Raw genomic sequence first — 14,484 nt, 5'->3', positions numbered from 1 at the left:
ACCCATACTCCTGCTACTAATAGTAAGATTGTCACAATAGGTTTCAGAACACATCCCATTATCACTCAAGCTGTGACAGTAGCAGGCAAAGACGTATTTCCCATGAAATACCACTACCACCACCACCAACATCTCTGCATTGTATGAAGAGAGATTCAGTTTATTCACTCTCATTCAATCCATTACTGTCTTCAGGGGAGTCATTCAGCCTGCCACACCTGCTAGAGTGAAAGGAAGGAGGAGGAGGAGAAGCTGGATGCCATCAGCATACTGTTGAAATCATGCTCCAAGTTACTGAACAATCTTGCTGAGTATTTTTAATGTGGATGTTTAGAAGCATGGAAAATTAAACCAAACTACAAAATTCCACATGATCACTTTCATTCTCCTTGAGATAACCACCATGACTCCCATGATCTCTTTCTTGGCCAATTACTCCCAGTTCATGCCAAATTAGTATATTTATGAAGTTAGCAATTTATTTTGTCTCAATGATCATCACTTTACCTTTACCACGGAAAGGTACAGAGGGAAAAAGAAAAGGTGCTCAGACATGGAGCTTTAAATTGTGGATTCTGGTTGGAAAGAGTGGGGGATAGGTATGTGTGGATAAGCCCTGGATCGCATTTGCTATTTTAATGCCAATTCACCCCTTTTGGAGATATCCTTTTGGAGTTCATCACAATCCCCTTTTCTTTGATTTTACCACCCTGAATAATTTGGTGTCATCAGCAGATCTGGTCACCTCACTGCTTAGCATTAACTCTAGGTCATTTATATAAAACACAGGCAAAGATATTTTTGCAGAAGCACCTTCAATCATTGCGAGAATACAGAGAGAGAGAGAGAGAGAGAGAGAGAGAGAGAGAGAGAGAGAGAGAGATATGCATCCTGTCTGGAGACTAATCAAAAAAGGTCAAGAGACAAACATGGTATTGGCATATTGTTTGATTCAGCCCTTCTTCCTACACTCCAGCCTTCATTATCAGGGTTTGTTTTGGTTTTAACTATGCAAGTGAAGGGAAACCCTCTTCCACTGATATCCCTATGGCGAGAAAGCTGGACCTCTCAATGGCTGAATGCATCTTCTCTCTCCTTCTCTCACTCTGTGTTTTATGTCTTTTTAAAAATCTCTGTGTCTCTTCATCCTCTTTCTTTTAAAAAATCTGAATGTCAGCTGGCCCAAGAGGTTTGGAGCCCCCTCCATTCTGGGGTGTCAAACTAAACTAGCCTACCTATATGCTTCAACCCAAGAAGCTGATCAGCACTGTGATAGACCCAACCCAAGAACCATCAGTATCTTTGATTATCTGTTAGGGACAGGGGAGGAATGTCACAATTCAGAGCTCCAGCTCTTCTCACTCCAACTAACTGATCAGCAATGTGATGGTAGCTGCCTCAACCACACTACTGACAACAATGACAGGATAGGAAAAGTCAGGAAAGGGTTGCCTCACTTTCTCAGGCTCCCCACTTTTAGACTGCCAAAATCGGCAGCTGGGCCAGACATATAAAAACTGAACTGACTTATAAAAACAGAAGTCCAGGATTGTTACCTGGTTCTCTTGAAGCAGGACCTTGCAGGGTTCAGAGCTCAAAGCTGACTCGGGTGGGGAAAATGGCTTCTGTGTGGCGATACTCCGTGGGGGAGCTGGGGAAAAGCCATTTCCAATACATTTTGGCCAAAACACAAAGAGTCTTCACATCAATGCTACTGTTTCTGCTGGTGTGGAGAGTTTTAATTGGAAGTTGTAAGCTTTGAGCCAGTCTTGAGAAACAGAAGAAAGGTGAAGAGTTTAGCAAGATATGGGATATGTGAGGCAAGGTGAATGTCCAGAAAGACCTAACCCATGGATCCAATGCAGAACCCACGAAGAGAGGTTGCTATCCAGTTGAAGCAGATCATGAGGAAATATTTCTGGATTTCCTTAAGATTGTTGACTTAAAGATGAATCTACTTATCACTCGCTCCTTTTAGTTGTGTCCACCCAGCTTGATTTCTTAAAGCCTCTCATTCTTCATTCACTGAATCTCATTGATGACTTGGACATTAACAAACAAGCATATCACAGAGTCGGTGCCCATAGCATCTTGAAGGCAAAGAACTTCTCAACATGGAGCTGACTTTCCTAGGCATGCATTCTGCAGTGCTGTTTTACATAAACTTGACATTTGAAATCTCCTGGTACTTTCTCTGGTTTTTAACAGTGTGCTCCTTTTAGAAAACTTATAGAAAGCTGCTTTTGTCCTCATCTCCTCATATTTCTCTCTCGAGTTGAGATTCTACTCTTTGTGTAGATTGTCAGCAGTTTGACCTTCCAGCTTGTTAGATCTTACTTAACAACACTCTTCTCAAGATGTCAATATAGGGCTAAATTCAGAGATTCCATAATTCACATACTCCCTTTTTGAGAACAAAATATATCCTGATGAAACGAAAATCCAGCTTCCCTAGATTCCCTCCCCACCTCCTCCGCTTTTCCAAGCCAGTGTGCATAAAGGAAGACACAGCAGGAAGAGTCTTGCACCATCACAACACACAGAGCAGCTCTTCCAGGTTTGGTTGTTACAACAAGCTAGCTTCAGGCACCAGGGATGAACTGGGGCTGTTTTTCATTGGTGAAACCTGACACTTGAAAACAGTGATTCTGATAGCCAGGCCTCTACTAAGACTATACAACAAAAATGAACTCTTCACCAATGCAATGATTATGGCTCCCATACAAAGTCCACATTTTCCCCTCCCTCTTTCCTCCTGCTTTGCTTAATATTCAGCATGATGGAAGAGCTCTGGTAGTTGGCCATGCATACTAATGTAACTTACCTCTTCCTCTGCTTAGCTTATTTGGTAAGGGTTCTCTCACAGAAAAAATTGCTTGGCATCAAAACATCAAACACCCAGAAGACGACATCATCATAATCCCTGCTGTGAAAATAGCTGAAGCCTCACTATACCACTGCTCCGCAAAAGGAAACCATCCACCCAGTACAGGCATCTATTTGGGAGGAAGTGATATTTGATAGGAACATAGGAAACAGCTTTATACCGAGGCCATCTAGCTTAGCATGGCTGGCAGCAGGGTTTCAGATGGGACATTTCCAGGTGTGCCCAGAGATTCCCAGGAATTGAACCTGGAACCTTCTGCATGCAAAGCAGATTCTCTACCACTGAGCTACATAAGGAGAGCCTGCAGCATCAGGCCAATGGCTCATTAAGTTCAGCATTCTGTTCTCACAGTGGCCACCCAGATTTCTACCGCAGGACCTGAGCATGAGAGGACATCTCTTTCTGTATTTTCCAGCAACTGGTATTCAGAAGCATTTCTGCCTGACTCTGGAGGCAGAACATAGGCATCATGGCTAGCAGGCATTATGGACTCCCAAGTTCCCACCTCTGTACCATTTTGAATTTCCCAATTGCAACACAATCTTTTCTGTAGTAGTATTTTGTTTTGATTCTCCCTCTGGAGACCATGTACTTGTCTTTCCTTGTACAGTAGTTTAGCACACAGCTCCGGAAATCAATACATATTTTAAAGTGTTTCCTACTCGTGTTGATTAGGCTTCCTATTCTTGGAGCAGAACGCAAGTCTTGCTGCGGGAATAGGCATGTCAGTCACTACAGAAGATTAGCACTAGGCCAGCTGCTGGGAAGCACCTTGCAATCAGTTCTGGGCAAAAACCACCAGGAAGGAAAGAACTCTACATTATTTGAAGGAGACGATTCTATAGGAGAGCCAGTGTGGTGTAGTGGTTAAGAGCAGTAGACTCGTAATCTGGGGAACCGGGTTCGCGTCTCCGCTCCTCCACATGCAGCTGCTGGGTGACCTTGGGCCAGTGACACTTCTTTGAAGTCTCTCAGCCTCACTCACCTCACAGAGTGTTTGTTGTGGGGGAGGAAGGGAAAGGATGTTAGCCGCTTTGAGACTCCTTCGGGTAGCGATAAAGCGGGATATCAAAGCCAAACTCCTCCTTCTCCTCTTCTTCAGGAAACCTCAGCCTAGCTACAAAATCATCTCTGGAGCCCATGAGTAAGAGAAGGGAAAGGGAATGCATTGCCAATTCCTTTCGCCTGACGCCGACTCCTTCTCCCTGCCCCTACTGTTTCCCTGTTACAGTAACAAGCATGGCTTGTGCACGTCTGCTGCCTCCCTGGCCTTTACGACTCTGCCCTAGGTCAGAAAATTGTGCCTGGGATATAAAGCTCCATTTTCTCCAAACCAGTGAGTCATACAAATAAGAGCCATATTCCTTTTATGGTCTCTGTAGTTTCAAATTAAGCATGAAAATGGAGCTCTTCAACACACATGCATGCAGAGTTAAGAGGTTTTTTTCGTTTGGGGTGGGAGAGACACATAATTGCATCATAACAAGAGGGAAATTTCTGCATTTTTCAATAACCCAGACTGATTCCAAAAGAGAACCCGGGGGGCGGGGGAGAACAGTGAGAGACGCCTTGTGTTGTGTTCTTTATTACATGATATAATTTTGCACTTTGAGACACGTAATTTGTCCTACTCCATTAAATTGCCCCAGTCCTTTTCATAAGACAGACGTGTCTGCGTATTAAATTATATTTTGTAATTCAGATGGGACAACTTAACAAAGAGCCTCTTTTGAGGCTGGTGTTCTGTATAGTTTGTAGTCTCCTTTGCAACGAAATCCCCACTCCATGATAATGCCAGAGCTTTGGGCTCCAAATTAAAGTGTCATTGCTTCACAACCCTCCCCATGTGGCATGCCAGCACATTGCAGGGCTGCTACAGTGTCAGTTGTCAGAGATGGACCCTTGAGGGGTTTTTTTTTTGGGGGGGGGGACACTGAACCCACTGAATCCATTTTGGGAAGAATCCAGAAAACATCACTAAGGAAGCTTCTGAAGGAAAGCAGCTTTGAACTCTTGGCTTACTGAGAGATTTCTGCTGTGCATAATATTAATCTGCAGTTGCATGCCCATAGCCTTATTTTCAGCCATTCCCTATAAAGCTTTGGCTATTGGCTTCCTGAAACAGAGCTGCTCACAAGGATGTTTTGTAAGAGGAGCACAATTCCCAAGGAAGACAACTCATCTCACCTGAGGAGAAGGTAATGAGGAATTGGACAGTCATTGAGCAAGTTGAAGTCTCTTTGTGGTGTACTCACACTAAGGGTTCAAAACAATGAAAAATAGTGCAAACACATTTTGCATATCAGCAGATGCCCATCTCTTCCAAAACTGTTGTTGGAATAGGTTTAAGCTGAAACAAATAATTGTTAATATGCAAAGTGTGCTAAAATTTCCAGTTTTGAATTTCAAAGTCAACTCTGTATTTAAATGTGACCCTTTGCATTTCAAGTTATTGGCTTCCCTTGGTTGCTCTGATTTTTGACAAGAATAAAGTATGAAATTTCATAAGCTGTCAGCTGCCATTTGTCAAACACTGTAGCACACCATCAAGTGCTGTCAGATACTAATATCATTGCAAGCCAACTATCAAGTGCCAGCTAATATCAATGGTCAAATACCAAATCAATGAAATCTATCAGATTCAGAGCCAACATTCAGCAGGTGTGTGGATATTCAGAGAATATCCGAACCATAATCCAGAAGACAATTGTAGAACATTTGTGGAAGACAACATAACTGAGCTCTAGAAAAAGGAAAAGTTTGGTGTCTTCCAAGTCTAAATGGCTTTTTAGGACAGAAGAAGAGCAAGGCATCTTGTAGTTTCACATGAAAACATTTGCCTGAAATAAAGATAGTAGCTAGATGAACCATCTTGGCTTGTTTACATTTGCTGCCCAGCTGCTACCTTTGCCAGGAAAACTACTGATCTGCCCAAGGTTTTGGCACAATGGATGCATATAGGAGTTAGTAACCCTTCAGAAGAAATGCTTATACTCACTATTGCCAGCTTCCTCCCCCCCCCCGGGAATGTTTCTCATGCAAAAGTAAATATCTACTATGCAGGACCTAGATGGATTGTTAGCAAGGATATTTTTAGCTGATATCTCTCTTATGAAAATTACATTGCTCTCAGTCCCTGGTGAATTATTTGCAGATTTGGAGCTGGTAATGGACGTGTGCATTATGTCAGCTAAACAGGAAACTACTCAACTTCTGTCTTGGAAGTGCTGGTACAAGGCAGCTTTGCCAGCAAAGATCTCTTCTCCAGCTCTTTCAGGTTTGTGAAGGACAAGGAAGGTCTTAAATATCCTAAGTGGCTTTGCCTGGGGGAAATATTAACTCTAGGTTTCAGAGGGTGTCTTTTCTTCTTCTTCACATGCCAGTCGGCATATGCTCATGTGTGATGTTTATGCAACATGAACTGTTTTTGTTATTTATATTTCATCATACTTCAGTGCAACATTTATTTTCTTTCCCCAGAGCCTCGGCTGAACTGTTCTTGCTTGATTGCCTCAAAGCCTCGATCTGATTCCTGAGCGGAATGTGCTTTCGCACAGCTCAGATAAAAGGCTTTTGCTTCCGAGTCGTGACGAGAATAGGGCTGGAGATCAGGCCTCTATCAAAGCAGTGATGATGACATGTTGACTCATCTAGGGCAGATCAAGCCGAGTGCTGACGTGAACACACAGAACGGAACTAACAAAATTGGGGGGGGGGGCAGTGAGGAAAAAACCACAAGTCCATCTCTAGCCACCTCCCCCCCAACCCTCTCGTCTGGACTGAAAGTGTTACATGAGAACCAGAGTGTGTTGCTTCACACATGATGTGACAGCTAATTTTTAGAGTGTTTCCCCAGGATTGCCCATGGTAAACACATAAGATGTGAAGGGCAAAGTTCCAAACATGTGTAAGCAAGGGATAAGTGACCAATTGCAGCTCCCCAACACATAATGCCTGTGTGCTAAGGAATGGAGAACTCCTCCACGTTTCCCTCTCTTACTGTGGCAAACACCTGAGGAATTCAATTGCTACGCTCCTTCATGGAATAGTCAAGAGGTTTTGGTTTGTACATGAAAAATCCAGGCTGAAATAGATGCCTTTGGAGAAGTCACAATCATCCATCTCAAGCTGCCAAGAGAAAAGCTTGCAGAAAGGTCCACATGTGGTATGCTGAGATCTTTGGAGTAAGAGTGGGCTACAAATGAAGAGATAAAAGAAACTTGCACACTTCCTTTAAAATAACTAGAACAGGGCATAGTTGGGGCAGGATTACATGCTAAGGCAGCCCACGGAAGTTGTTCTTATAGCAACAAAGGAAGGAATTCTTTGAGTCCTCCTTCCAGGGTTTTGAACTGTCATGGCCCCAGCCTTAAGCTCAGTTGGAGGAGGAGGAGCTGGCCAAGTCTGAGCTTGCCATGCCATCAGATGAAGGGATGGACTGGACTGATAGGCAGTTGAACTTGGATGCAGGATCTTTACAAGTTCCTTACTCTGAACCTCCCATGCTACTGCACCTGCCCAACAGTGCAGGGAGCACAACAGGTGAGATGCATGAGGCAGGTAGTTGACCCTGTTGGAGTCTCCATGCTTTGAAGAAGGAGAGGCAGAGACTGAGGAGGAGGGACCAAAGACCGGTGGAGGCACATAAGGTCTCCGCTCTCCTCCAGTCTCCCCTGAAGCAAACAGTTCCCTTGCAGCTGTCAGCGATGCTGCAGCCACCAACCTGCCTTAATCTGTGTTGCCTTGTGAAGTCCTTGTCAGGGCTAGGACAGGTTATGAAGCCTTGAGACTCTTGATAGCAGCCTTCTCGGTGCCTGACTGTTCCTAAATAAATCTCATGGGCTTGACTCTTAGTGCCGTAATGAGTATGAATGAATACAGTGGTGCCCCGCAAGACGAAATTAATTCGTTCCGCAAGTTTTGTCGTCTAGCGAATTTTTCGTCTTGCGAATCACGAAATCCCATAGGAATGCATTGAAAATCAATTAATGCGTTCCTATGGTCAAAAAAAGTCCAAACAAAGCCAAATTTGGTACAACAACAGTTTATTAACTGCTCTTTAAAGTCACACATACTGTAAAGAGCAGTTCAAAAATTGAAGGGAAAATAAATTAACTTTATAAACAAAACATGTCTTTGTTTTTAGACAAAGGAAACAAAGTCGCGAGACGTTTTCGTCTTGCGAAGCAAGCCCATAGGTGAAATTCGTCTTGCGAGGCAAATCGAAAACGGAAAAACCTTTCGTCTAGCGAGTTTTTTGTCTTGCGAGGCATTCGTCTTGCGAGGTACCACTGTATTGTTATAGAACTAAAGCCCCCCCCCTTAAACCCTAGGAATGTATAAATGCTAGGATTTTGATTAAGTGGGATATGGATTAAAACACAAACTGCAGAGCTATGCCAGAAAGGGAATTCCTGGGCTGGCTTATGCAAACCAGCCTGGCCATGCTAGGGCCATTAAGAGAACAACAGAGGCCCATTGAGGGTCGTTGCCAATGCAAGAGAACTTCCCCCCTGCCCTGAGGTGTGAAGAGAAACAGGGGTGTGGTGATGGGGTATGTTTGAGGGGACAGGAAAAGGGAGTTTTTGAGCAAGGGGCTTCTGGGAAGAAGTAGGAAGCCGAGCAGAGATCAGTCTTGGCCAGGCAGTGGGAAGGTTGCCTGCAATGTTGTTGGCTGTGTAAGATCTGGATTCCCTCTATGCAGGCTACAGGTATGAATAGGTGAATAAACAATATTTCTTAAAGCACGACAGTCTCCGCCGTGTCTTCTCCAAAGGGACATAGACCCTCTGTGTGTGCCTCTGATCCCATGGGCTCTTGCCACCACTTGGCAGAGAGGAAGCAGGCACTGGACTTTTGTAACAATATGAACATTTAAACATTCTGTGTCTATGAACCTCTTACATAGTTGTCAACAATTCTCAGTCACAATGTACTGATGAAGAAAAATGAGTTGTAGGGACAAATATGGAATTTTTCCAACATGTAAAGGTTCAGTCATCTACATATTGTATTAAGTATATTATGCAATATTTGCCTGTTGATCAGGCAGACCCCAGCAGTTTTTCCTCTAATATCTAATTCATTTGTGCAGTGAATGTTTAAACATGTCTGAGATGTAGGCAAATAAATGAATAGCAGTCTATCTGGAATGAACTTGCACCCCACAAGCCATTGCTGGACGACTCTTCTTGTCATGCATTATGCAGGTATCTAGAGTTTACCGTAAGCTGGCACTATATTCCACTGTACTTCCAGAAGCAGTTTTGACATCGTGCGAAAGCTCAAATATAATGTAGAACGTAACAGTTAAGGAAAAGTCGCAACAAAGGAATAAACTGCCATGTGAATGCAGATAGAATGCATGATTACTGCATGGAGTTCATTTCCACAGGATGAAGCGAAGGCCACTGGCACAGTTGGTTTCAAAAGGGGGTCAATAGCTAATCTTCTATATTAGCTAATGGAACCCTTCATGTTCAGAAGCAGTCTACCTCCGATTACTAGATGTGGGAGTCAAACAGGAATGTTCTATTGCTTTTATGCAAGCCTCTTGGGTGGGGGGCATCTGACCACTGCCGGAAACATGATGCTGGGTCTGACTCAGCAGAGCTTTTATTATAGTCTGGCGATTCTGAATAGCTGCCTTCTGAAGACTTATGATAATTGACTTGTATCAACCTGAGGGCCAGAAGCTTCTCTGAGGCCTCGGACACTGTTGATTTTGCTATGGTCTATTTTACAGTTTACTGAAAGCTGAAACGAGAAGGTGACCCTCCATCACATGCTGCAAAGGAGCTTAGGGTTGGCCTGGGGCGATCATATCAGCTGCACCTCAACTTAGTAATCTTATTGTCTCTCTGCAAAAATAGGTCACCATCAGAAAACCAATTCCCCACTGCTGCCTGCAGGGCCCTTGCTGTTCGTATGACATACTCTCTCTCTCCCTGTCTGTATGAAAAGGAAGTAAAATAGGATCCGTTTTGAAGAAAAGATTCAGATTAACAGCATTCAAATAAATATTCCTGCTCAAGACTCAGGCAACAGAGACCAACATTTGATACATGATTAGGGTATCCTTTGTGTCATGTGGGGAAAGTGAACATTTTGTTAAGAAATAGCCAGCTCTGAAATTAAAAGGACACCGTATTTTTTGTTCTGCTACAAATGACAAGACTTTTTCTTAGGGATCGGTAAGCCTATGCAGATAAAGCACGCATCTAGTAGATTTGGCGAACACGTTAAACATTACAGCTGAATATTTCCAGGATTTAGTGTAGTTTGAGGGCCAAGTATAACAGCTGAAAAAGAACATTATTACTGTGTAACGCAGGACACAGATGGCTGCAGCTCACGTAAGAAAATAAATGGCTGGCTTCTCTGTAAGGAAGGATAAAATTGCTGCAGAAAATAGATTTCTTCATATGGTTCAGTTTAATGTAAATTTCCAAGTTCTCTTAAATGTACTGTTAATTGTTTCACAGCTATCCATATGAGGAAGGTAGTAATACATAACCGGGCAGTTTCTGTGGTTACTTGTGTAGATTTTTGCATTTGGCTGTGGCTCTCAAAATAGCCTTATGATTTACAGCTTGAGTTGCCTGTTTCATCACGGGGAAGGGCAATAGTTCACATGACTCACACAGGGCTTAAAATATGCAGTATGTAATAAGGTAAAGAAAGAGACTCAATGCATGTACAATGGGAGGGGAAGGAAAGCTTGGTGTGGGCATAACAGTCAAATGAGTATGGATAGGAAAGCAAATGGGACTTACACACTTAATTTACTTCTGCTGTTAAGTAATTTCAAACTTTCTCTTTCGCTTTGCTTATTGTCCCAAGTAGTGGAGCACCTGCCTTGAATGAAGATGGTCCCAGGTTCAGTCGCCAGCATCTCCTGGTAGGGCTAGGAATGTCCTCTCTCTGAAATCCCAGAGAGCTGTCAGTCTGGGTAGATAATATTGAGCTAGGTGAACCAACGTCTGGCAGCTTCCCATTTTCCAAAAGCAGGATTATTTATGACCCTATGAAAGGGTCCCTCTCTTTTTGCATTTTGCTACCTTGGGAGCAAAGATGACATTCAAGGCGAGTAATATTCAGAGTCGATCCATCTAAAACAATTGAGTCAACTCTCCGTACCAACATTGGTTTCAATGGATCTGACTAATGTTGGAAATCACCCAAAGGGTCTATTAATGTAAGTAATAAAGAACTTAAAATCTAGAGCAAAAATAAAAAAGAGCCTGAAATCATGAGGGACAACCACACTTAAAACCTTTCACTAACTTCTGGTTTCTGTTACTTAACTTGACAGATCTGTGCATATATGGTATTGATTCAGAAAAAGCAAGGTTGTTCACCATGAGCAGAAATTCACAAGTTTTTCTTAAGAACTAGCTGACAGAGCTGCCCAACTTGCTGCAAAAGTAGTGAAATGCCCTACAGAATTGGAGGCAGGCTCACGGGAGTTGGGATATGCTGGAATTCCAAAAGAAAGATGCCCAGGTCTAACAATTTATTAAAGAAGGGTACAAACTTACAGCAAAGGTCCAGCAGCTCCCTCCTTGTCTCTGCTCACAGCATTCCGTGGGGACAGACTCCACAACAAGAAGATGGCTTTTTCACACCCAAGTAAAGATACACACACTCTTTATAGGCCCAGGCAGGCTATGTCACATGGGAACACAGTTGGCTGGTATTAACCATTACCTACCCCTCTAGCTATGCCTGGGCCTGTGGATAAAATCAAAGCTTGAGCTCAGTGTTACAGCTGCCACCAATTAGGTAGGAGTCATCTTAACCATCAATATGTTGCAAGCAGAGCTTCCAGAGCAGCTTGCCTTTTTGGGTCAACACAAGTAGAAGAAAGAACAAAGCTTTTTGCCCATGTCAAAGTTTAAGAATCATTTCTTTCACATTGTGGGGCTTATCCACACTTAACCATTTTGCCCCACTCTTTCTGGGCACAGGTCTGCACTTTAAAACTCAGGGTCCGAGCACTCTTCCTTTTTTGCCCCAGAGCTTTCCCCGCAAAACCACACAACAAATGGCACTTCGGATTTCCATTTGCTCTGAACTCCTCAAATACCCATTTCACAGAAAGAAAAACCAGCAATGCTCAGAGCCCCACAAAATAGACAAACCGCCTACACCCTCACATCCCAATATAACACAGACCAAAAATCTGGCAAGGCTTCCCCAGAAACAGACAGCACCCCCAATCAATCAATCAATCAGCCAAACCAGCAAACAAAGACCAGATCCTGTTTTTCTTCAAGGGAGGGAATTTGGTGGTGGGTACCAAAGATGGTGTCAGGGGACTGTGGTGCCAATGGATGCCACCTTGGGGACCCCAGAAATGAAATAAAGCAGATGGTTCATGTGTTACTTATGGAAGTTGTCTATTTCCTCAAATAAAATAGGACATGAACCTGTGGCTCACAAAGCTGAGCTTTAGAAACATTTCTCATCTCTGACAGTCAGAGCATTACAATACTCACAGCAATGGATGACACAGAAGTGGGGGGGGGGAATCATAGCCAGTGTAGCTTGTGACTTGTCAGGTCCTAACATTGGTTTTGTCATTCATCAATATTATAAATACAGAACAAGAATGGTGTGGACACAGTGGTGATAAAGAATGAATAGTGAGTTAACAATCAGGAAACCTTAGCCGAGATTCCAGGGTGTCAGATGCCGCCATGATACAGATGCCTTTTAACAGAAATAAGAAAACAAGTATACATTTATTAAATAAAGATCCTGCTAAAGCAGGCATAGGCAAACTCGGCCCTCCAGATGTTTTGGGACTACAACTCCCATCATTCCTAGCGAACAGGCCCAGTGGTCAGGGATGGTGGGAGTTGTAGTGCCAAAACATCTGAAGGGCTGGGTTTGCCTATGCCTGTGCTAAAGTGTAAGAATAATGAGGCAACTACCGTCTTTCCCCGAAAGTAAGACATCCCCCGAAAATAAGACCTACTTCCAGTTTTGCCTCTCACTATAATATAAGGCACCCCCCTGAAAATAAGATCTCCCTGAACATAAGGCCTCCCCCGAGCATAAGGCCTCCCTGGAATATAAGGCCCCCGAAGCTACCGTAAGGTGTCTGACTCCTCTGGACTGTAGCAGCGGGTGCCACTGCGCAGCTCACTGATTGGCCGCAGCGCAGCCGGAGCTGTTCAGGCAGTGCGAGGTCTCTTTAAATCAGAGAGCCCACACTGCTGCCAGGACAAGTTGCTGCTCGCTCTGGCTGACTCACAATTACCGTCTTTCCCCGAAAGCAAGACATCCCCCAAAAATAAGACCTAGCACATCTTTGGGAGCAAAAATTAATATAAGACACTGTCTTATTTTCGGGGAAACAGGGTACATTTATTCAGACTGAGCCTTACTGCTCTGAACCAGTTCTGAAGTACAGGCACCCTCCCTACTAACATGCATCCCACATGTGTGTGATCACATTTATGTGGGTCGGCACAAAATAAAGAATAGATTTCCCTTCCCTTGCTCAGGCCTGCTGCCCAAGCGAGGGAAGGTGGCCTTTGATCAACCAGCAGTGTGGGGTGGGAGGTGCCGTCTCCCCACCTCCACTGCCCGTCTGCACCCCCATCCTGGCACCAGTTCTTCTGGCTGCCATCCTTGGCCCTCTCCCTCCCACTGCTGCATGCACTGCCTCCCCTCTGGCAGGCAGGCAGATTTGAGACAGGCTGGGCAGTGGCCCTGAGTGATTTCCAAGATGCTTCTCCCCCCGCTTCCTCTCTGCCCCATGTGCCCTCCCTGTTACAGTGGGGTGCCTCCCACCTTACAAGATCTCACTTATGCACGAGGGAGCCTGGAACGTAACCCCCGCGTAAGTGGGAGGGACGGATGCCTGTATAGATTTGGGCTTTCCTCTAATCTTGAAGCACAGCTTGGCAAGAGTATCTGGTCTTCAGAAGAAAGTTAAGATTCTTTGCTTAGGTGGGTTCTTAGAATTACCCAGACTCAGTGTGAAGTTTCAATAGTAAGCAAACAACCCATAAAGTCAAAGTATAAGGCTGCAAAAGTATGTCCAGCTACTCGCCACAACATATTAAGAACCTTCCAAGTCTCTGTGCGATTTTCTTCTCAGGGATTCACATGGAAAGCTCCCATCCTTTTCTCTGGGAAAGGAAGCACAGCCCTGTTCTTTCTTTGCCACAGATCACACACGACAGGCCACAAGTGAGTTCATTTTGCATTCAGCTTCTGAGTTTCATTTTTCACTACACTAATATCTCAGAGAGGGAAACACTAAACATCATATGAAAGCATGATGCCAGAACTCAATAAGCAAGACTTTTGAGTGAGTGACACTAGAGAAGAGGAACATAGGCCTTAGACCCAGTGGCATAGCGTGGGTTGTCAGCACCCGGGGCAAGGCAAGTAATTTGCGCCCCCTAACCCGTGGATTTTAGTAGGGGCAGAGAGCTGCGAGTGCGAGCGCCCCCCCCCAGATGTTGCACCCAGTGCGTCCAGCCCCCCCTGCACCCCCCACGCTACGCCACTGCTTAGACCAAGTGAGACCTTTTCTCCATTTTGCCCAGCATTGTCTGTGACCCTCCAGATATTGCTAG

Source organism: Podarcis vaucheri, assembly GCF_965113315.1.
Source record: "Podarcis vaucheri genome assembly, chromosome: 5".
Classification (NCBI taxonomy): Eukaryota; Metazoa; Chordata; class Lepidosauria; order Squamata; family Lacertidae; genus Podarcis; species Podarcis vaucheri.
Note: the sequence above shows the minus strand (reverse complement) of the source record.